General features: G+C 35.4%; 1 long non-coding RNA gene across 1 annotated transcript; it reads right to left on the bottom strand.

Moving 5' to 3' along the window:
• LOC110262778 lies at nucleotides 4,467-5,484 on the bottom strand. The gene is made up of 2 exons (XR_002347769.1): nucleotides 4,774-5,484; nucleotides 4,467-4,673 (listed from the first exon to the last, which is right to left on the bottom strand). It is a non-coding gene; the product is annotated as an uncharacterized LOC110262778 (long non-coding RNA).

Below are 23,775 nucleotides of genomic sequence, written 5' to 3'. Positions count from 1 at the left end.
ATGCTTTGTTGCTTCTGAACTTCGGCTTTTCTATTGCCATCTTCCAATCACGCGTTACCTCCTTCCATGGCAAGCTGTATGATCCTCTCAGATGAAAACAAATCCATCTGCGCTGTCACTGCAGGGCTAATCATCTGTCGGTTCTCGCTAGCGTCGGAATAGGACCATTGTCCTTTTGCACACTGTCACTTGTGCCCCACATTCGCAGGTTTGAAGCTCGTCACAGTCATCCCTTCCCAGATCCTACTCGGAATACCACAGACAAGGTTTAGACTTTCCGGATCCCGGATCCTACTCGGAATACCACAGACAAGGTTTAGACTTTCCGGATCCCAGGAATGCTACCTTTATTCTAGCCTATACCACGAAGATTCTAATCTTAGATTAGAAACCCAAGAGAATATACTCCAGCTGTCGTCTAATGACTACGTTGAACATCATGTAGATCGCTTTGTGGTTGTCAGGCACGCGACCTTGGCTAAGCGAGTAATGAAGATTGGGTGATTGTCACGGATCACCCCTTCATTCTGACTTAACTGAATTAAATACGAGAGTATATGTTGGAGAAGAAGTAGGCGTGAATTGGATAGAAAAACAGTAGTAATTGCATTAATTCATAAAGAACAGCAGAGCTCCGATCCACACCTTAATCTATGGGGTGTAGAAACTCCACCGTTGAAAATACATAAGTGAAAGGTCTAGGCATGGCCGTGAGGCCAGCCCCCAAATGTGTACAATGGTCTCAGCTTCGAAATATGAAAACTGGATACAAAATAAATCTTTAAAAGTAGTTTTTATACTAAACTAGTAACTAGGGTTTACAGAAAATGAATAACTAAGTGCAGATAGTGCATAAATCCACTTCTGGGCCCACTTGGTGTGTGCTTGGGCTGAGCATTGAAGCTTTTTCGTGCTTAGGCTGTTCCTGGAGTTAAACGCCAGCTTTGATGCCAGTTTGGGCGTTTAACTCCAATTTTGGTGCCAGTTTGGGCGCTTTACGCCAGAATTTTTAGGCTGGATTTGAATGCCAGTTTGGGCCATCAAAGCTCGGGTAAAGTATGAACTATTATATATTGCTAGAAAGCTCAGGATGTATACTTTCCAACGCAATTAAGAGCGTACCAATTGGGCTTCTGTAGCTCTAGAAAATCCACTTTGAGTGCAGGGAGATCAGAATCCAACAGCATCTGCAGTCCTTTTTCAGCCTCTGAATCAGATTTTTGCTCAGGTCCCTCAATTTCAGCCAGAAAATACCTAAAATCACAGAAAAACACACAAACTCATAGTAAAGTCCAAAAATATGATTTTTGAATAAAAACTAATAAAAATATAATAAAAAGTAATTAAAACATACTAAAAACTATGTAAAAATACTGCCAAAAAGGGTATAAATTATCCGCTCATCAGTTACCTCAACATTTTTTAAGATCTCCACCATCTTGGGATCTAGCTCCATTTGCTTCTTAGTCCTCCTAGCAAGGTGTGGAAAAGGAATGGGAATGGCTTCTCTCACAACATCATCTTCATTAGGTACTCCATTTCTTGGTTGAGCAACTTCTTCTTCAACTGTATCTTGTACCTCATCCTCTTCTTAAACATCTTTAATTTGAATGTCTTCTCTTGAGCTTGGCTTCTCGGGACTCCTCTCTTGTAGAGTAGTGCCATACCTCAAAGTAATGGCATTAATTCCACCTTTTGTGTTGGGTAAAGGTTGAGAGGAAAGTGCACTAGAGCTTGAAGGTTGATTGTTGGGGGTAGAGGGTGGTTCCATATCAGTTATGAGAGCTTGTAGAGTAGATGTAAGACCTGTGAGGCTAGAGGTAAGTGAATTTTGAAGCTCTTTTTGTCCTTGAAGGATGGAACGGAGTGTTTCATCTTGGTTGGAGGAAGAAGGAGGGTAGGTAATTTGAGGGGCTTGTGGTTGGTTGTGTTAAGGTGCTTGAGCTTGTCTTTGGTGAGGTGTCTGGTAACTTTGGCCTTGGTTCTGCTGTTGGTATAGAGGGTTTTGTTGATACCAGTTCTGTTAATAGTTGTTGTTGTTCCACCTTTGATTTCCACCATTGTCTTTGCCTCCTTGGTTGTAGTTGTCCCTCCATCCTTTGTTGGAATTTTCTCTCCACCCTTGGTTGGAATTGTCTCTCCATCCTTGGTTAGAGTTGTCTTGCCAACCTTGATTGTAGTTACCACCTTGGTTATAATTAGTGCATTGTTGATAGTACCCTTGATTCAGACGATTGTAATAAGTGTTGGTAGTCGCCAAGGTGTTATCTTCTTGTTGGAGTTGTGGACATTCATCTGTGTAGTGAGAATAGCAAGCGCATATTCCATACACTCTCTGAGAGACCAACTGTTGACAATGTTGTTGTGGAGGAGGCTGAGGTTATTGTTGATTAAGCTGGAGCTGCTTCAGTATATTGGTCATCTCTCCCAGAGTCTTGGTGAGAGCAGCAGTCTCACTACTAGAGGAAACTTCCACAATAGCCTTGGAATGATTGTTCCTTTGCCTTGTATTTTGGGTAGACTCAGGTAGATCGGTGATCTGTTGCCATCTTGTACTTTGTCAAAGAGCCATTACTTGCAGCATCTAAGATGGTCTTGTCTTGAGGCTTCATGCCTTGGTAGAAATAGCTAATCAACACCAACTGGTCTATCTTGTGATGGGAACATGAGTTTAGGAGATTTCTGAAGCGTTCCCAATACTCATATAGAGTCTCTAATTTGCCTTGGATGATGCAGAAAATTTCTTTCCTCAGTCTATCTGTAACCTCTGCTGGAAAGAACTTGTCCAGGAATTCCCTTTTGAGCAAATCCCAATTAGTAACAACAGCTTCCGGTTGAGTGTAGAACCACTCCCTTGCCTTTCCCTCAAGAGAAAATGGGAAGGCATATAACCAAATAGTAGTCTCATTCGCTCCATGCCGCCTAGTAGTTGAGCAAGCTGTCTGAAAATCTCGAAGGTGCTTGATAGGCTCTTGAGCGGGTAGGCCATAAAACTTAGGCAGTAGATTTATCAATGCAGTTTTCAGTTCGAAATTCGTAGCCCAATTCAGATGACGCGCTTGATATGGTTGCAGTGTAAAGTCCGGAGCTCCTGTTTCCTGGAGAGTAATCCTTCTAGGCTCCACTATAATACCTGCACTTAAATCAACAGAAGAAGTGTCAAAAGAATCAGTAGAAGAAGGACTAGTTTCTTGCTCAAATGACGCTTCAGACTCGACCTCAGATAAGACTGGTGAATTGGTAGAAACCCCTTCACCACCCTTAGAGGCTAACCGACGCCGAGCTCGCCTAATACGTGAAATAGTTTTTTCAATTTCAGGATCAAATGTGGCTAAGCTCGGATCCGGTAATGAATGTGTCATTCAATGAAAAAAACATAGAGCTCATGGTAATAAAATATATTAAAAAAATTTAATAATAAAACTACTACTAATGAACAGAAAGCACACCAATACAAATAAAAATAAAATAAAGAAAATACAATTATATAAATATAAAAATATTTACACCAACCAATAATTTAGCACACTGTTGCAACTCCCCGACAACGGCGCCAAAAATTTACGGGTGGAAAAATGCCGGTTAAGAAGTTTTAACAAAAGCAGCGTTGTGAGTACAGTCTTAACCAACGAAATTCTCACTGTCAATTTAGAAGATGTCACAATTAAGAATAAATAACTGGGAGTAGAATTCCCAGGTCGTTTCCCAAAGAGTTGACACAGCGGTGTGAATTATTGATCAGGAAATTTTCTGAGTATTTTTAAGATTGAGAACGGAAAAATAAATAACTAAAAATCAAAGCAATGAATGATAGCAAGAGGTGTTATGTATTTGAAATAAAAGGCCTTGGCCAAGAGAAGATTAATTGGAGTTTCTATCCTTGTTGGCTTTCCCAAGCATAATAGTAAAATGTTGTTACTTCCACTCAGTTATCCTCTTGCAGTTGTGAAGGAAGGTTAAGTGGGTAATACTAACTCTGATTCACAAGTCATAATCCATTCCTAGGGAAGGATTAGAGTTAGTGAAAAGTAAGTTAGCCAGCAATCCCCAATTACAAATTAATACTTGGGTATTCTAACTCAAGGGGTTCCAATTAATCAACTCTCAAGCCAAGTTGAGAGCTTTAAATCATAACATGAATGCCATTTTTCAACAACATGGAATAAGAATAAATAGGAGACATGGTAATTAAAATAAATTAATAAAATTAAAATTGGCAATGATAATTAATAAAAAGGAATTAAGCAAGTGATAGAATTAAATATCAAAATACTTCATTGCATTCATAAATTCAAAATTAACAATATCCAAATATGACCACGAACAAGTAAACGAGAAAACAATAGAGTAGAGTGATAAAATCAGGTAAGGTTTAGATCTGCCCTGACGCACCCTAATCTAAACTTTGAATTCAATCCCCTACCTTTAGTAAAGAAGACTAACTTTATTTTAATCAAGACTACAAAAATAAAAATGAAATAAATAATTATTTGTCATATGATCTGAAGATAATTGATTACAACCCGAAGTTCATCGTTCATGAAACTAAACAAATTAATAAACTTGAAGGTTATAAATTTAAAGTGCCGAAGTAATTTGTCAATGAACTTGAAGGTTATATGATTTGACCGCCCACATTGTTTGATGACAGTGGGTATTCTTTATATACATACCTGTAAATAATAAATATTACTCAGTGCTAGAATGATAAAATTACAAGGTGAGTTCAAAGTGACTAACTGTTATTAGATGCATCAAAAAAAGATTATGCACCTCTCATTGGGAGTAAATGCTTCTGTCAAATGCATTAGAAGCATCGGAGTAATCTGTCTCTGATCTGGAGGTATCCGTAATCTTGCATGAAAAATCATTCCATCCAAATGATCATCGTAAAATTAAAGGACATGTATATGAGGAGAATATTTAATATGAAAGTGTAGAGTTTCTACAAATATCTTCTTTCTCCATAATCCGCTAGTCAAAACATCTTATTATGTACTAGTTCATAAATTACATCAAGTCTAATGCTACAAGCCTACAATAACAGGACTACCCTTATGAAAGAAAATTGGTAATTAGAGATAAAGATATGCGTACTGAACAACCTCCAGTTCCTTTTTGAATTACAAAATGCTATCAATCCAAAGTTGAATAATGTACTTTGTTATAGTGTCAAAAATGTTTTAACACAAGTTACAATGAAGGTACTATAGTTAATGCAACAAGAGCCCCATGCCATAATAATATATTCTTGCGGTGCAACAATTTGTTCCCAGATTAAACCATTTTATATGTCACTCTTAGAAGCTAAAGCATGTTTTTATTGTATAAAAATATCAAAACTAACAAATAAGCATAAGCAAACATCATAGAAATACAGTTTGGATAAATTTCTTACTAGTATATGATCCACTAATACAGATAAGAAAATTAAATTTAAAGGTTATAAACTTATGTAATCAAGCACCAACTATATTTGAGAGCTAAAAAACATAATCATCAACTTGAACCACTTATCTTCACCACCCATGCTCTTGACAATCTGGATCTTTGCTTGATATAAACTCACAAGTTTGATCTGTAACTACAAGAGAAATTCCACTATAAAAATAACATTTTTATTTTCTTTCATGACCAATACATTTGAAACAGAATCCTAAAAATGCAGAAAACCATTCTTATGATTATATGTCTTCAAAATCATTTTTTAATTTTTAACTTTAAAACTTTGAGATCCTGAAAAAACACATGATGTTACAAATATTATCACAGTAAAGACTCATCTCTTATAATTTTCTTATTACAATTTGAACAAGGATTCAATGCTTTATTCCTCCATAATAATACAAAATGAACTATAATTTAATGGTAAAAATATCAGGGTTTGACACCTGAATGGGTAGAATTTAATATTTAAGTATAGATATGAACAATAATAAAATATTAAAAAATATTAGTGATTACAAACCACAATAATAGTTGACTGGTGTATTCAATTGATCATGCTTGAGAATAGCCAATTCTTGAGTCTTAGCAGCAGCATTAATTACTATCACTATTATTATTACCCTCAGACGTGTGAAAGGGTTGCGGCGGTGGTGGCGGGCTGCAAATCGTAACGGGTGTTGTGGTGGTTGGTGTTTGTGGAGGTCGACGGCGCTGAGAATCTTGAGAGAGGCGCTGTGGTGGTGGCAGGCTGCAGATCGCAATGAGGAGAGTGCTCTGGTTGTCAGCGACGTGGCGAATCGCGATGATAATGGCTTTGTGATGGTTGGCAGCGTTGCGAATCGCGAGGGAGGCGCTGCGGTGGTTGGCAGTGGTGCCAATTGCAAGGAATGACGACGGGAAGAATAGTTCGAGTTAAGATAGAGTGAGATCGCAGAGCGGTATTCCGATGGGAAAGAAAAGAATGCAGGATTCAAGGTTTGTTTTACTAATTCCTATAATTCAAAATGATAATTAATGCTTATTATTCAGATCTAATTTTTTTTAAAAAAATTTTAAATAATTATTAATTTTAAAATTTAAAATTAATAATTAATTATTATTGGTAAAATTTGACATACTCTAACTTGGTTCCTATACTTTTCCTTATTATTATCCTTAGTTTCATTGCTGGTTTCATTAAAGAAACAAAAGGCAAGAAAGAAAAACTAAATAAAGCTTATGCATGCATATACATATATGTATATATATGATCAAAGCCAAAGAAAGAAATAGAATGGCTTGTATACATGTGTATATATATAACCATAGATCAATTAGGCATGACACCTAATCATTCACTTCATATCAATCTTCATCATCCAGCCTCATTATTCATTGCAAGCAAACGGTGATGAAGAGAAGAGAGTGATAGAGAGAGAGAGAGAGAGAACTGTAACCCCCACCAAACTTCTGGCTTTGATTTTTTGCGATCCGTAACACTAATAAAAAATCTAATCCGGTAAAAGTGTTCATATCCTCCTCCTCTACGTGTTGGCGTCACTTTTGATCGGTGAAAGTTGACAGTGACATAGCTCTCCTACCCCTTAGGACTGGCCAATTAGAGTTTTAGGAGGCACAGACGATTCCAGACGTTTTCTTCTTCGGCAGCTTGGTCAGAAAGTTTTTTCAGAACTTCAAATATTTTAATTTCGTACGGAGGTAGGATTTCGGTAAATTCTCACTGATTAAATTTGAGTTGGATAAGTAAATGATTGTTGTGATTAATTATTGATGGAGTTTGGTTGACTTTATATTGAATTTTGTGGATATATTGTTATATGTGATTAAGCTTGTGATTTAGTTATGTTTGTGCTACCCAAACCGTGATAATGAGATTGATTTGGGACTGTAGTTGTGTTAGTTTGAATAAAATGGGTGAGGATTAATGGTCGAGGAATTAAATTAAAAGCTGTGAAAAAAAAATTGGTAATCGGAAAAGCTTGAAAAATGGATTTAAAATCAATTATATATTTTAAAAGGTCACAAGAAAATATTTTCTTGTCACCAACTTAAATATTATTTTTGAATATGAAAATGTAGTTTGATAAAAGATCAGGGTTATTTTTAGAAATACGAAATTAAATTAGTAATTTTTATAATGCTGGGTTAAAAGTAAAATATTTAAAAGCTTAAAGAATAGAACGTTAATAAGCAGGTTTTGATATAAAAATAGGGGTAAAAAACAAAAATAAGCCATGGAGAGAAAGGAATTACGTGAATCATCCAAAACGAAATCTGATTCACTAATCAACCAATGCACAAATATATGTAGTTCGAATCAAACCGTTTCGAACTTGGAATGAATGAATTCGAATTGTGCTACTTCGAATTACATGCAAAGCTGAAACATACATAATTCGAATTGAGTCAATTCGAATTACTATGAAACTTGAACTAAGCATAATTTGAATTGAAGCAATTCGAATTACTATGAAATGTGATCTCAACATAATTCGAATTGAGCTGGTTTGAATTACTCTTATGTAATTCGAATGATGCTGATTTAAATTACACATTATACAATTCGAATTAGGCTAGTTCGAATTAGTGAGGACCAGACCTGTATATATATGGTGTGAACGTGAGTTGCTCTCATTAGAGGGGTAAGATGGCTAGTGAGGAGATTTTTGTAGTGTTGGTTCACCACAGAGGATCGATTAAGAGAAAAACTTGTTCCGGTGTGAAGTTCACTGATAAGGATCCTCTTTGTATTATCGTGAGGCCTACGACGAGCTATGATGACCTTGTTAGCTCTGTACTGCTGAAACTTGGTCTGGAATGTGTGAAACGGGTTAAGAAGTTTTTCTATCGCATTCCAATCACGGTGCTCCAAGAAACCGTGAAGTATGATTGTTTCATGATCGGGAGTGATGAGGACTTGCAGGTCATGTTTCATTGTCGTCGGCAGTTTCCAAAAGTGAGGACACCAGAGCTGTTGGCAAAGTTGGTTGATGTGGTATCCAGCTCGGGGGGTTTGAAGCGGAATACCACCACTTTAGCCACGTTAGCCGGTTCTAGCTCCAGACCTGCCATTACTTCTTCCTCCGTCCCTGCGTACGAGCCACCTGTCCAGCCTGTCGCATCCCCTTCGTTCATTGTTGATCTCAACAGCAGTGTAAGCGACGAGGTTGGAACAGGATAATTTCTGCCTACCTCTTTACAGTGTGCTGCACCGGTTTGGGTTGGAGATGGATTGTTGGATGATCCAGAGGACGATGATGTCGAGCCGGATATGATTGCTGATGACAGTGGCGATGATATTGGAGCGAGTGAGCCTGCTGGGGCGGGAGGTGGTTCTAGCTCTAGCACATAGCAGTACCTTCCACATTTTTCATCTTTGGACTTGGATGCCATGAGGCAGGAGGGGGTTCCTGGGCAGTCCGCTGGATTTGGCGCTAGAGATGCGGAAGGGTCTGCAGGTCTGACAGAGTTCCAGGTTGGTCAGCAATTTCAGGATAAAGATGAGGCCCTGTTAAGTGTGAAGACTTATAGCATCCGCCGAGGGGTGCAGTACAAGGTGCTCCTAAATGCCACGGCCGCACACTTTGGGTTTAGGCCGACGTACAGGAGGGTCTGGTTGGCGAAGCAGAAGGCTGTTGCCCTCATCTATGGTGACTGTGATGAGTCGTACAACGAGCTCCCTAGGTGGGTGTTAGGAGTCCAGGTGACGATGCCTGGTACTATTGCAGTCCTTAGGACGAGCCCTGTTCGAGTCGGTGGACAGCTGGACGAGTCGCAAGCTTATTTTCATAGACTGTTCTGGACGTTTCCACCGTGTATCGAGGCATTCCGTCATTGCAAGCCGCTGGTTAGTATTGACGGGACCCATCTGTATGGCAAGTATGGGGGAACGTTGCTTGTCACGATTGCAAAGACGGGAATTCCAACATACTCCCATTTGCATTCACACTAGTCGAGGGTGAGAATGCTGAGTCATGGTCCTTCTTTCTCTCCCACTTGCGTCAGCACGTGACACCGCAGCCGGGTCTGCTGGTTATATCGGACAGGCATAACGGCATCAAGGCCACGCTGGAGGCTCCCGACGGAGGCTGGCTACCTCCATCTGCATACCGGGCATTCTGCATTCGACATGTAGCAGCAAATTTCGCCCTAATCTTCAAGGGCAAAGACGCAAGGAGGCTTCTTGTCAATGCGGCGTATGCTAAGACCGAGGTAGAGTTCGATTACTGGTTTGATATTTTGCGGTTTGAAGACCCGGCGATGTGTGACTGAGCGAACCGGATTGAGTATTCCTTGTGGACATAGCATTGTGATGAGGGGCGGAGATTCAGGCACATGACGACGAATATCTCTGAGTGTGTGAACTCAATCCTCAAGGGTGTCAGAAACCTCGAGGGGCATGTCCTGCTGCTGCCACATGCTCGAGATGCAACGCTGGGGCTGCCAAAACAAGGACCGCATACAAAAGCAATATAATAAACCACATACAAAAGCAATATAATAAACCACTACCAAAGCTGCATGCAAATCCACTTACATAAACCGCATACAATACCGCTAACATAAACCGCATACAAAATCACTAAATAAACCACATGCAAGACCAGCAACATAAACTGCTAACATAAACCATCAACAAAACTTGTCTACAAAACCACTAAAATCAACCGCACACAATACCACTAACAAAAACCACTGACACAAACTGCTAACGTAAACCGCTAACATAAACCACATCGAAAGCCACTCACAATACAACATGCAATGCCACTAAACAAAAACCACTACCAATACCACATGCAAAGCCAGTAACAGAAACCGCTAAATTAAACCGCCTACCAAACCGGAAACAAAACCACTTCAATAAACCACATGTAATACCACCAACAAAAACCACGTGCAACATCACAAAAATAAAGCACAAGAAAAAAAATTCACTAACCTCGTCGTTGATGACCCCAGCAATATGAGCCACTCCATCCAACCGATATAGTCTACCTGGATCGTCCTCCATCAGCTAAATACTGTGCTCGAGCCTTTGTCAGAGCAAAATTGGGTCGTTTTCTCTGGGATTTGGTGGGGTCTGAGAGTGAGGAAGTGGTTCGAATGGGGTGGATTCGAACTCCTTTTATAGGAAAATCTAGAGTAATTCGAAACACCTCAATTCGAATTACTACTAGTGGCGAAACGTGCATAGTTCAAAGCAAGGAGATTCGAATTATATAGGTCTCATTCTCAAGCTAATTCGAATCACCATGTATCGAATTAACTAAAGCTAATTCGAATTGCACCAATTCGAATTATGTAGAGTTCATGCGTGTATGTAGTTCGAATTGCATGGATTCGAATTATGTTCAAATCAAGTTCGAAATGAGGTGATTCGAACTATATTATCTTGTACATTGGTTGATTGCTGAATCAATTTTTTTTTTTTTGGCTTATTCGTGTAATATTCATCTCCCCATGGCTTATTTCAGTTTTTTACCCTAAAAATAGTAATAATAACACTCTTTTATTCTTAAAACTAGCATTATTTGTATCATTATAACACTGATGCACCATTATTTTGTGATGTATTTTTGACTAAATTGAGTGGTTTGTATCAAATAATCTCACACTTATCAATTGAATTTGCATGTTTTTCACTTCCTTCCCAATTTTGTGCATTATTGAAAACTTGCTTCCTAAGCCTTTAAATTGTCAATTTTTAATTTCCCTTTTTACTATTCGATGCCGTGATCTATGTGTTAAGTGTTTTCAGGCTATATAGTGCAGGAATGGCTTAGAGGATGGAGAGAAAGCTTGCAAAAGTGGAAGGAACACAATAAATCATGGAGTTAAGCAGCGAGAATCGACGCGCACGCATGCCTGATGCGTGCGCGTGACTTGGAGCATTTCACAGCGACGCGTACACATGAGTGATGCGTACGCGTATGCGTGACCGACGCGTACGCGTGACAGAGCGACGTGCTGCAATAATCAGAACTCGCAGGGGGTGATTTTGGACTGGTTTTGGACCCAGTTTTCGTTCCAAAAACACAAACTAGAGCCAGGGGGCAAGCAGAGACTCAACACACATTCACATTCACTTAGTTTAGTTTTTAATTTTTTGAATTCTGGAGAGAAAACACTACTTCCTCTAGGGTTCTTCACATTCTTAGATTTGGAGTTTTATGCTTTTGGATTGGATATTGGGAAGAGTTGCTACCTCCGTTTGAAGTCTCTATCACTATAGTTTGCTTTCCTATTACCTTACTCTTTTATTTTCCAATTAGTTTGTTCGTAGTCATATATGGATATTTTTTATTTTAGAATTTTATTAATACAATGAACAATTTTTATTTTTAATTCCATTTCATGTTTAATTTCCTTCAATTATTTATCAGCTTCAAAATTTTCTTTTATTAATTTATTTTAATTACCATGTCTTCCATCTACTCCCTTTACATGTTTGTGAAAATAGCATTCATGTCAATGGAGTAGACTCCCAACTTGACTTTGGAGTTGATTAATAGGAAACTGATAAACCCATATTTTATGATATATTTTGTGCTTAATTTGAGTAATTTATTCAATCCTTCACCCACTTATTCATATTAATTTCATGGTTTTACTTCTCCTTCCTTATTATGTGATATATGTGAAAAACATGTTTCCTATGCTTTAAAATTAATTATTTTAATTACCTTTATTTCCATTCGATGCCGTGATTAGTGTGTTGAGTAGTTTCAGATCTTCTAAGGCAGGAATGACTCAAAGGATGGAAAGAAAACATACAAAAATGGAAGGAAAGTGCAAAACGGAGTTCTGAAGAAACTGGCATCCACGCGACCGCATGGATGACGCGATCGCGTGCCAAGTGCGGATCAACAGCGACGCGGCCGCATGACTAACGCGACCGCGCGCCTTAAGCAGAATGAATATGACGCGGTCGCATGACTGACGCGACCGCGTGACAAGAAAAGCTCCGAATGACGCGACCGCGTGACCCACGCGGACGCGTGACAGAGGCCACGCACCAAAAATTGCAGAAAACGCTCCCGGCGATTTCTGAAGCCCTTTTTGGCACAAATCCAAGTCCAGAAGGCAGAGACCAGAGGTTATGAAGTGAGAGAATGCATCGATTCAGGGGGAGCTCGCCAATTTTTGCTTTCCATGAATTAGATTTAGTTTAGAGAGAGATTCTCTCTCTCTTTAGGATTAGGATTTAGATTTAGGATTTTTATTCACTTTCAGGATTATCTCTTTTGATCAGGTTCAATATTCCTTTTATTTACTTTTGCAAGCTACTTTATGAATCCTTTCATGTTACAGATTATTTGAATTAATGTTATTTGAGGTATTTTAGTTTAATATTGATTTCTCTTATTCATGCTATTGTTACTTTTACTCTGAAGACATTTTTATTCCAAGTAGATTTATTTTTCTCCTTTTGGTCTTGGTTAAGAAATCAGTAACTCAGGAGTTATCCAATTCAACAGCATAATTGATAATTGTTATCTTTGTTAATTAAATTGAACTTCCATAATCCCAATCTTTTCTTAGGAAATAAATTGGATTTAAAGATCAAACCAATTAATCCCTTGACCTTCCTTTATCTGAGTAAAGGTTAACAAAGTAATTAAAATTCAACTTTCATTGTTATTGATAAGGATAACTAAGGTTGGACTTCCAATTTCTCATACCTTGCCAAAAGTTTGCTGTGCAGTTATTTATTTATTTTAATTGCCATTTAGATTACCCGCCATTAAGTTACTTGTTCCTCATTCTTGAAACCCCAAATCTACAATTTTCATAGCCAATAATAAGAACATACTTCCCTGCAGTTCCTTGAGAAGACGACCCGAGGTTAAATACTCGGTTATCAATTTTAAGGGGTTTGTTACTTGTGACAACCAAAACGTTTGTATGAAAGGACTTTTGAAGGTTTAGAAACTATACTTGCAACGAGGATTTATCCGCAAATTTCTAGACCACGCAAAAGTTCTCTCATCAGAAACCCTTGAGTTGGAATACTCAAGTGTTAATATGTAATTGGAAATTGCTGCCAACTAGATTTTTGCTAACTCTAATCCTTCCTTGGAAGGGATTAGGACTTGTAAATCAGAATTGGTATTAGTTACTTGACTTTTCTTTATTCGTTAGAGGATAACTAAGTAGAAGCAATAACCTTTTACTATCATACTTGAGGAAGTCAACAAGGATAGAAATTTCGATTAATCTTTTCCTTGTCAAGGCCTTTTAATTCAAATACATAACACCCATTGCTATCAGTCATTGCTTTGATTTTAGTTATTTATTTTTTTCCGTTCTCAAACCTTAAAATTTCTCAGAAAATTTCCTGATCAATAATTTACACTGCTGTGTCAACTTGTTGGGAAACGACCTGGGAATTCTACTCCCAATTAATTGATTCTAAATTGTGACAACCCTGTTTAAATTGATAAGTGAAATTTTCGTCGGTTAAGAACTGTACTTACAACGCTATTTTTATTATAAATTCTTAACCGGCATTTTTCCGCCCATCAATTTTTGGCGCCGTTGCCGGGGAGTTACAACAGTGTGCTAAATTATTGATTGGTATAAATATTTTTATATTTACATAATTGCATTTTTTATTTTATTTTATTTTATTTTTATTTGTGTGTTTTTATTTATTAGTAGTTTTGATTATTAAATTTTCTTATTATATTTTATTACCATAAGCTCAATGTTTCTTTCATTGAATGACGCGTTCATTACCGTATCCGAGCTTAGCCACATTTGATTCTAAGATCGAAAAAACTATTTCACGTATTAGGTGAGCTCGGCGTCGGTTAGCCTCTGGGGGTGGTGAAGGGGTTTCTACCAATTCACCAGTCTTATCTGAGGTTGAGTCTGAAGCATCACTTGAGGAAGAAACAAGCTTCTCTTCTACACTGATTCTGTTGATTTAAGTGCAAGTAATATGGCGGAGCCTAGAAGGATTACTCTCCAAGAAGCAGGAGCTCCAGACTTTACACTGCAACCATATCAAGCGCGTCATTTGAATTTGGCTGCGGATTTTGAACTGAAGACCGCTCTGATTAATCTACTGCCCAAGTTTCATGGCTTACCTGCTCAAGAGCCGATCAAGCACCTTAGAGATTTTCAGATAGCCTGCTCAACTACTAGGCGGCATGGTGCGGATGAGACTACTATTTGGTTATATGCCTTCCCATTTTCTCTTGAGGGAAAGGTAAGGGAGTGGTTCTACACTCAACTTGAAGTAGTTGTTACTAATTGGGATCTGTTCTACACTCAACCTGAAGCAGTTGTTACTAATTAGGATCTGCTCAGAAAGGAGTTCCTGGACAAATACTTCCCAGCAGAAGTTACAGATAGACTGAGGAAAGAAATTTTCTGCATTATCCAAGGCAAATCAGAAACTCTTTATGAGTATTAGGAACACTTTAGGAATCTCCTAGACTCATGTCTCCATCACAAGATTGACCAGTTGGTGTTGATTAGCTATTTCTGTCAAGGCATGAAGCCTCAAGACAAGACTATTTTAGATGCTGTGAGTAATGGCTCTCTGACTAAGTACAAGACAGCGACAAAAGCATGGCAACTGATCACTGATCTAGCTGAGTCTACCCGAAATGCAAGGCACAGGAACAACCATCCCAAGACTATTTTCAAGTTGAATGTCAAAATCCTGGTCACGTGTATGCGTCATCCACACGTACGTGTCACCTAACTGCAAGGCAACTATGGCAAATTGCCTATCATTTCGAAGCCCCGGATGTTAGCTTTTCAACACAACTGAAACCGCCTCATTTGGACCTTTGTAGCTCAAGTTATGATCGATTTAGTACGATGAGGTCAGGATTGACAGCTTAGCAATTCCTTCAATTTCTTGTGTTTCTTCCACTTTTGCATGCTTCTTTTCCATCCTCTAAGCCATTCCTGCCCTATAAACCCTGAAAACACTTAACACACATATCACGGCATCGAATGGTAATAAGAGAGGATTAATAATTAGCAATTTTAAGGCCAAAGAAGCATGTTTTCAATCAAAGCACAGAATTAGGAAGGAAAATATAAAACATGCAATTTATATGCATAAGTGTGAGAATAATGGATAAAATCCATTCAATTAAGCACATGAGAAAGCAAATAATGTGTAACATTAATGAGAAAGCAAGCAAGCAGAGTAATCTTATTAACATTAGAGAACGCAGACTTAATTAAAGAACTTTATAATTCTTTTCCATAAGACGCTTAGGGAAAGGCGAGGGAACAATGTGAAGATGATTTATATCATGAACGATAAGAAAGAAAGAAGAAGAAAGAAGAGAAAAGAAAAGAAAAATATTAAAGAAACCTCTGCCACAGAAGAGCAAAAAGAAAAGATTAAAAGAATCTAAAGAACCTCTGTCACAGGAGAGCAGAGAGTAGGAATAAAAGAAATGAAAGAAGAACAAAACGAAAAGGGGATAAGTAGAAGTATTATTTGGCCTTAAGAATGAGCTGAGATGATTATGTACCTGCTGAAATCGAGCAGAGATATGATGGTGAGTCCACCGAGATTTTCTTCCAGAGATACATCGGCCAATCCAGGGGATGGTCGCACCTGTAAGACAGAAGTTACTTACAGAGGTTATCGATACATACATTGGCCAGAGAGAGCCTCACCTATAAGACCAAGGTTGCTTACAGAGGTTATGACATTGAAAACCAAACTCAAACAAAGATTGCTGAGTTGAGTCGGGAGCAGGTCGAAACCGACAGATAAGCTCATTACCTGCACTAGGGATAAACATGCATCATGATTGTTTGAGCATATCTTCTATGAATTCTATTTTCTGTAATTGTGTATGTGTTGTGTTTGTTTTCTCTTTATGTTCTTTATTTATTGTGTTTGATGCATGATTCGGTTGTTGCTGCTGACTGGGTATAGTATTAAAACGGACTTAACTAACCACCCCGACCCTACTAAGAACTCCCCATTTCTTACCCCTGCTCTTTCCCCTTCAGATGAAAACAGGAACTCTAGTTAAGATTACCCCTATACATATGAGGACTCAACGAAGGATATGAAGGTGATAAAGATCTTGTCTTTTGGCTGCAATGATCGATCAGAGACAGTAAGAGTTGGTAGCGTGTTTTGGCTAACGCCTATAGTATAGCGTAGAAATTTTGGTTTAGTCTCTCACTTTTGGATAGATCCACCGAGAGATTAGGAGCTGTAAATACTGGCTAGGCTAGTTTCGAACGCCAGCTTAGGGGCTTCCTATATGGACCAGGGCCCGGAGCGTTAATTATGTATATAGTAGCAAGATATGAAGGGTTGTACACTAACTCATGATATATATGATAGCACCTTTATATGTATGTATGATCTATGATATATGTTATGTCTATATATTATGTTGGCCTTGTGTATACTTTATTTGATTGCTTACTGTGGCTGGTGTATGTTTAATTAGCTATCCTCGCAAATCTTTTATAAAGTAAAAGTTTTTCAAAAAAATTTGATAGTGTGCTAATTCGATTACAGGCTTAATAATAAATAGTTAAAGTTTTGGGTAAGCAAGTTGGTGACACTCGGTTTCCAGTATGATCATGACATAATGGGAATTGGGTCATTACATGAAAAACTACCATCAGCAACTCTAATTTTCTCATTTTCAAAGCAAGGAGAATAAATTTTAAATAAAGGAGAGAGGCTGGTCATATGGTCAGATGCACCTGAATCGATAATTCATGGTGCATTCAAGTTTGAGGTGCAGTTAAGGAACATAAAAATACTAAAATTACCTGTTTGTACCAATTACCAAAGAACCACTAGGAGTACTAGACACAGAATTGGAATTTAATATCCTTATAAGATGCTCAACTTGTTACTTACTCAAGGATGAATTTTCAGCCTCATGAGCAGTTAGGGTAGAACGTATTTTTGGACCAAGTTTGCTGCCTTTAAGATGTGCTGGTTTTCCATGAATCTTCCAATAGGTTTATCAAGTGTGACAAGATTTATTGCAGTGGTCACACCAAAGATATGAGGGGTGCTTCTGATTTGATGAACTTTTAAGTGCATCAGGTGCCACTAAGAGTGCATTAGACTTCAAAGAAGTCTGTTCAGTCTTACCTTTCTCCATCATCACAATTTTACGAGTTTTCTCTCTTCTAACTTCAGTAAATACTTCTCCAATTGAGAGTAAGATTGCTCTTCCAATAATTTTGCCACGTACTTCATCTAGCTCCACATTGAGGCCTACAAGAAATTGGAATATCCTCCCTTTTTTCACTGTTTATTGGTGATATTTGGCATCAGCACCTGAATTCCATTTGTAGTTATTAAAGTGGTCAAGGTCCTGCCACACCCGTTTCATTATGTGAAAATATTTGGTGACATTATCACTTCCTTGTTGAATTTTTCTTGCTTTTAGAGTAAGTTCATAAATCTGGAATTTTTTCCCAAGATTAGAATACATCTCCTTGACACTATCCCACAATTCTTTGACAGTGGTATAGTACATAAAGTTACTACTGATATCCTCCTAAATTGAGTTCACCAGCCATGTCATCACCATAGAATTTTCGGTATCTCGCACATTATATTGTGGGTCAGTGACGTTAGGCTGGCTTCGCTCACCGGTGAGATATCCAATCTTTCCTCTTCTACGGATGTACATCTGAATTGATTGAGACCACCTAAGTAGTTTGACCCATTGAGTCGAAATATGGTGATCTGAACTGAATGAGAGTCACTACTAACTAGTACCTGTTGCTAAGATTTTAAATCTGATAGAGTAGGAGTGGTGTTCTCCTTCAGTTCATGATTAATGACTGAGAAACTGTCAGCCATAGCTACAAATCAGAGGCACAGTGTAGAGATCCTGCTCTGATACCAACTTGAAGTGTTTGAATATTATGTATATCAAATGTATAGGGAATCATCCTCTTTATAGAGGAATTACTGAAATAGAAATAACTAGAAAATAGAAAAAATACTAGACTAAAATAAAGGAAAGATTTCTAATCATAAAATTCGTAAAATTAAGATAAACTAAAAAGGAAAGGATATTATAGTTAATTCTATTTACAGAAAAGATTCATGAAAGAAATTAGGAATCTGATTTTGATTTGATCTTAGTCAACATTGTCAATGCATTTGCATTATTGTGTGAGTTACTTCAAGTTCAGGCTAGGTTAAGTGAAGATAAATTTGTTTGTATTGATGAACAAGTAGCAACTTTTTTACTAATTCTAGCCCATATTACTAAAAACCGTAGCATTTAAGGCCCAGTTTGGGTAAACAGTTTAATTAAGTTCTTTTTGAAAAAATAGCTTAAATAATAAATGGTTATATTAAAAGTAGCTTATAAATAAATTATTTTGTGTTTGGGTTTTTAATTCTAAAAGTGCTTATTTTATAGAAATGTGATAAAAAGTAGTAGTATTATGAGATAAGTCATTTTTTTAACTTCTCTATAAGCTCCTAAATAGCTTCTTAGAAAGTTGCAATTTGGTTTTGAAAATTGCATCAGACATTAATACTACTACTTTTCATAAGTCAAAAGCTCAAAAAAATTACTTTTAAAATTTCCTAAACGGACCCTAAATTAAGTTTTATAGGTCAGGTGAAACAATTAGTTATGTAGTTTCACAAAGTATTATGCTCGGTTATACGTGTCCAAAGTATTTCATTTGCGAAGACAGATCTGGTCCTAGATGACTGCATAGATTTTAGATGGAAGTGGTTTAAGGTACTATTAAACTCCATGTGCATGTCACTATTTAAGTAAACTAGTATTTTTACCCGTAATAATATTACGGGAATATAAATCTTTTAAAACTATGTCGGTTCTGACATTATAGATTATGACACACAAAATTTATAGCATTAAACTACTTTTACAAAAAGGTTGTAAGGGATAAAAGTCCCTGTCGGCTAAGAAGACCAAAGTCTCTATAGATAAAAAAATTAAATAATAAACTTTTTAGTTATTATTTTCATATGAAAGAGTTTTATTTTTTACTAATAATTAATTTTAACATTCGTTATCTAAAATTTAAAAGAATTTAACGTGTATACTTTTATATTTGATTAGGTGTTAAGTTTGTTGCACAAATAGAAATAATTAATTTTTATACTTGCTATTTAAAAATAATAATTTTTCTCTCTATATATAAAAATATAACTATATATTATTATAAAAAATTTATACTGATAGTTTTAGTTAGTAATATATAAATATAATATATAATATAGCTATATTTTAATTTTAATTTTAATTTAATTTAAATACAATTAGAGAATGTCATATTATATATTTTGATTATCAAATTTGTAATTAATCATTGATAATGATAGATAAAAGAGATAAAGTGAGTGAACAATGAGAGAGATAGAGAAAGAGTGAGAGAAGATGAGAGAACTTTTAAATTTTAGAGGAAAAGATTTGACTAATACTTTTTATATACTTTTGAAAGATTCACACAAAAAGAAAAAATTATTTAAAAGCTAAAACCATTAATGATGTTGTGTTTGTGATGATAAACTCAAAATTGGCAAAGAAAAAACAAACTAGAAGAAGTCTTAATTATGACTATAGTCTTGATGAGTTGGAGTGACGAAGAGTGGATTATTGCTGACGAAGATGGAGAAGAAGAAGATTTAGATGCTCTAATTTCATATCCTGATTTAAATGATGGAGCAAGTGGTAATAGAGTTGTTGGTGCCTCTAAGGATCCTTTGGCAATTCCTTACTTTGATGATGATGAGTTTAAAGAACTTTTCTAAGGACCTCTTCCTCCTACTCCTGATAATAAAAATGGTAATGCGGAAGCTTGTGAAACTCGTGAAGATTTTATGACTGATGAATAAAATGATTATTAAATGACTTGTTTAGATTTTAGTTAATTAGTTGTTCATTCTAGTAGTTTGGTTGGTTTATTTGCTACTTAAATTTATTTTAGTGTCGTATAAACGTGTGAGTTGTGAATTTGTGTTTTGATTTGTGAATTAAGTTGTGAATTTGTGTTGAATTGTGACTTTTGACTTGTTATGGTATATATTAGTTATAATCTTATGGGTAATTTAGTTTATTTGAAATTTATTTTATTATCTGTGAAATTAGTTTTTGCTATCAATTTTTTTTTTATTTTTATATTTTACGAGTTATCTTTACGTTTCGACTTACGATTCAATGAATTACGATTTTAAATTAGCTTAATGAGTCCAGGTAAACTATGAGTTCACTAACTTGATTAGAGATATTTTAACAAATTTAATTGTGATGATGTGAATTTTAATTAAAGATATTTGTTATTAGGAGTATTTTAGTAAATTTAAAAAAAATTAGAATCGATAATAATTTTAATTGAACATATTTGTTATTAGGGATATTTTAGTAAATTTAATTGTGATAATGTGAATTTTAATTAGAGATATTTGTTATTAGAAATATTTTAGAAAATTTTAAAAAATTAGAATCAAACATAAAAATATTATATGTCAAATAATTTTATTCTAAAATATTATATGCTTAAAAATAATACTTTTGAAAATAAAAACTAATACTTAAACCACATCCTGTGTTTAGTGTTCAGGTATATATCTTTTTTAGGCTAAATTCTGAAAGTGGTCTCTGAGATTGACGCCGTTCACTAAAATCGTCCCAAAAATTCTAATTGCACCAATTTCGTCTTTGAAATTGAAAAAATCGTACCATATTAGTCCCTGATCCGTTTTCAGTTAACAATACGCTCACATGTTTTGATGACGTGAACCTTTGGTGACACATGTCACTTCATGATTTTGGCCACGTGTAACGGTATGATGACATGTCAGTTGACGACACATGGCATGCTGATGTGAATGGTTATGCCATGTGTCACAATGCTATTTTGCCACATGTCAGATTATACCACGTGTTACAATGTTATTTGTCCACGTGTCATCCACTATATCATCATTACGTATGCACTAAATTGGTCATTTACTTTGCATCAAATGACTCATTTTAGTCTCTAAAATTAAATGTCGTGTACCAAATTATTCTCTTCATCAGTTTTTTTTTATAAATTTAAAATTTTTAATATCTTTGAATACATTAATTTTAATTTTATCTTTTCACAAGTTATTTAAATATAAATTACTTTTATAAAATATTTTTAAAATGTTAGTTTTAATTATACAAAATTTTTTTTACAATATTTTATTTAAAAGAATTATATGAGATATTGATATTGATTTAGTAAAGAGTGTAAGTTAAAAGTATAATAATATTTCTTAATACAAATTTTTTTTTAATATTTAACACCTTAATAAATATTTTAAGAATACTTGATAAAATATTTTTTAACTAATATAAATTTATTATTCCCATCCGTTTTTAAGAATGTTTGATTCTCCATATAATTGACTTCTCACTAAATTAATAAAATAGATTTATATTGTCGATTATAATAATTCATTTGATCTATAACTTAGCTAGGCAGCCTTTTCATATATTACACTATTAATTAATATAAGCACTTATTATAACCATGACTTGAACAGTTTTAAAACAGATATAAATAAACACAAAAAATAATAATAAAATTTTAGATTTAGCTAACATGTGTTCTAATGATACAAGTTAAAATTATTAATTAAAAAATTTATTATAAAAAATTGTATAATAAAAAATACAATTAAAATTAGTGTATAAAAAATATTGAGAATTTTAAATTTACAAAAAAATGAGAACAACTGATGAAGGGACTAATTTGGTGCACGACATTCAATTTCAGCAACTAAAATGAGTCATTTGATCCAAATGGACTAATTTAGTGTATATGTAATGATGACATAGTAGATGATACGTGAACAAATAATATTGTGAGACGTGGCATAATCTAACATGTAGCAAAATAGTATTGTGACAAGTGGCATAACCATTAACGTTAGCATGCCACGTGTCGCTGACTGACACGTCATCATACTGTTACACGTGGATAAACCATGAAATGACACATATCACCAAAAATCCATGTCATTACGTTACGTCAGCGCGTCATTAATGGAAAACGGATCAAGGATTAATATAGTGTAATTTTTTCAATTTCAAAAACATAATTAGCGTAATTAAAATCTGAGGGACGATTTGAATGCACAGCATCAATCCTAGGACTACTTTGAGAATTTAGCCATCTTTTCTACCTATAAGGTGTGTGTTTGGATTACAGTTTGTAAACGAGAGTTTGCATAGAATTGATTTTGCAAACTTGATTTTGATAAAAAGTTTGTGTTAACGTGATTTATGTTTGGCAATCTTTATATTAAAATGGATTATAGTAAAATAAATGTTGTTTGTAAATTTTTTTTATGCAAAACGAAAATAGAGTACATCAAAAAATAAAAAAAAATTCTATGAGAAACAATAAAAATTCTATAAAATCAACATATATCATATAAACAAAAAAAATATAAAAATTAAAATATGAAAGAGTACTAAAAATAATAAAAAAAATTAATTTTTTTACCTTGGCAATGATTGATACAAATCTGAAAAATTTTGATAGAAAAAAAAAATTCAGAACAAATAACATACACAACAAATGAACGAAGAACTACTGTGAAAGTTATGGTTACTTGCATCTTTTTTATAGAAGAGAATGGAGGGTAGAGTTGGTAGAAAAGGAATAAATTTGTCACTTAATTCCTCCAACGGTAATCAACTTTCTCAACATGAACGCAGAAGCTAGAAATTTTAGCTTCACGTCAATGTACGTTCAGAGGTAAAAACACTTTTGGGTTCAGAGTTTTAACAAATTGCCAAACATAAAAATAGGACGTTCAAGACACTCAAACGGACGTAACATAAACCCCAAATTGTTCACCTAAATTAAAAAGCACTTTGATCTAGAAAATGATTAATTAACAAATATAAATTTGAATGTACATGATATCGATATTCATATATAGTGTACACAAAGAATCTGTGTGAAAGTAACAAGGGGAACCACCCTCCGTCAAAAAGAATTAAAGGGAACAGGGTGACCCCATTTATCTTTACAAGATAGCGCTTGTAATTGTTAGTATTTGTTTGTTGGAATTGCTTTGATGCTTTTGCACCAATCCCTATGTTAATAAAACAAATGGTATCTCTCTCTCACACTCTGTTCCTTCTTTCACAGATTTCGGAGTAATCCTTGACCAGGGTCTACTTATTATGCTTAGTGCTCACATCACAGCCTTCACATTTGGAACTTCATCATGAACATGCTAAAGCACATTATTTGTTGAACTTAACTGAGAAAATTACTATTTCTATTTATGAAAATTTAAAAGGTTGATAAATTTATCTACAAATA

Source organism: Arachis ipaensis, chromosome B05 (genome assembly GCF_000816755.2).
Source record: "Arachis ipaensis cultivar K30076 chromosome B05, Araip1.1, whole genome shotgun sequence".
In the NCBI taxonomy this organism is placed as follows: domain Eukaryota; kingdom Viridiplantae; phylum Streptophyta; class Magnoliopsida; order Fabales; family Fabaceae; genus Arachis; species Arachis ipaensis.
Note: the sequence above shows the minus strand (reverse complement) of the source record. Positions and strands in the feature narration are given on the sequence as shown.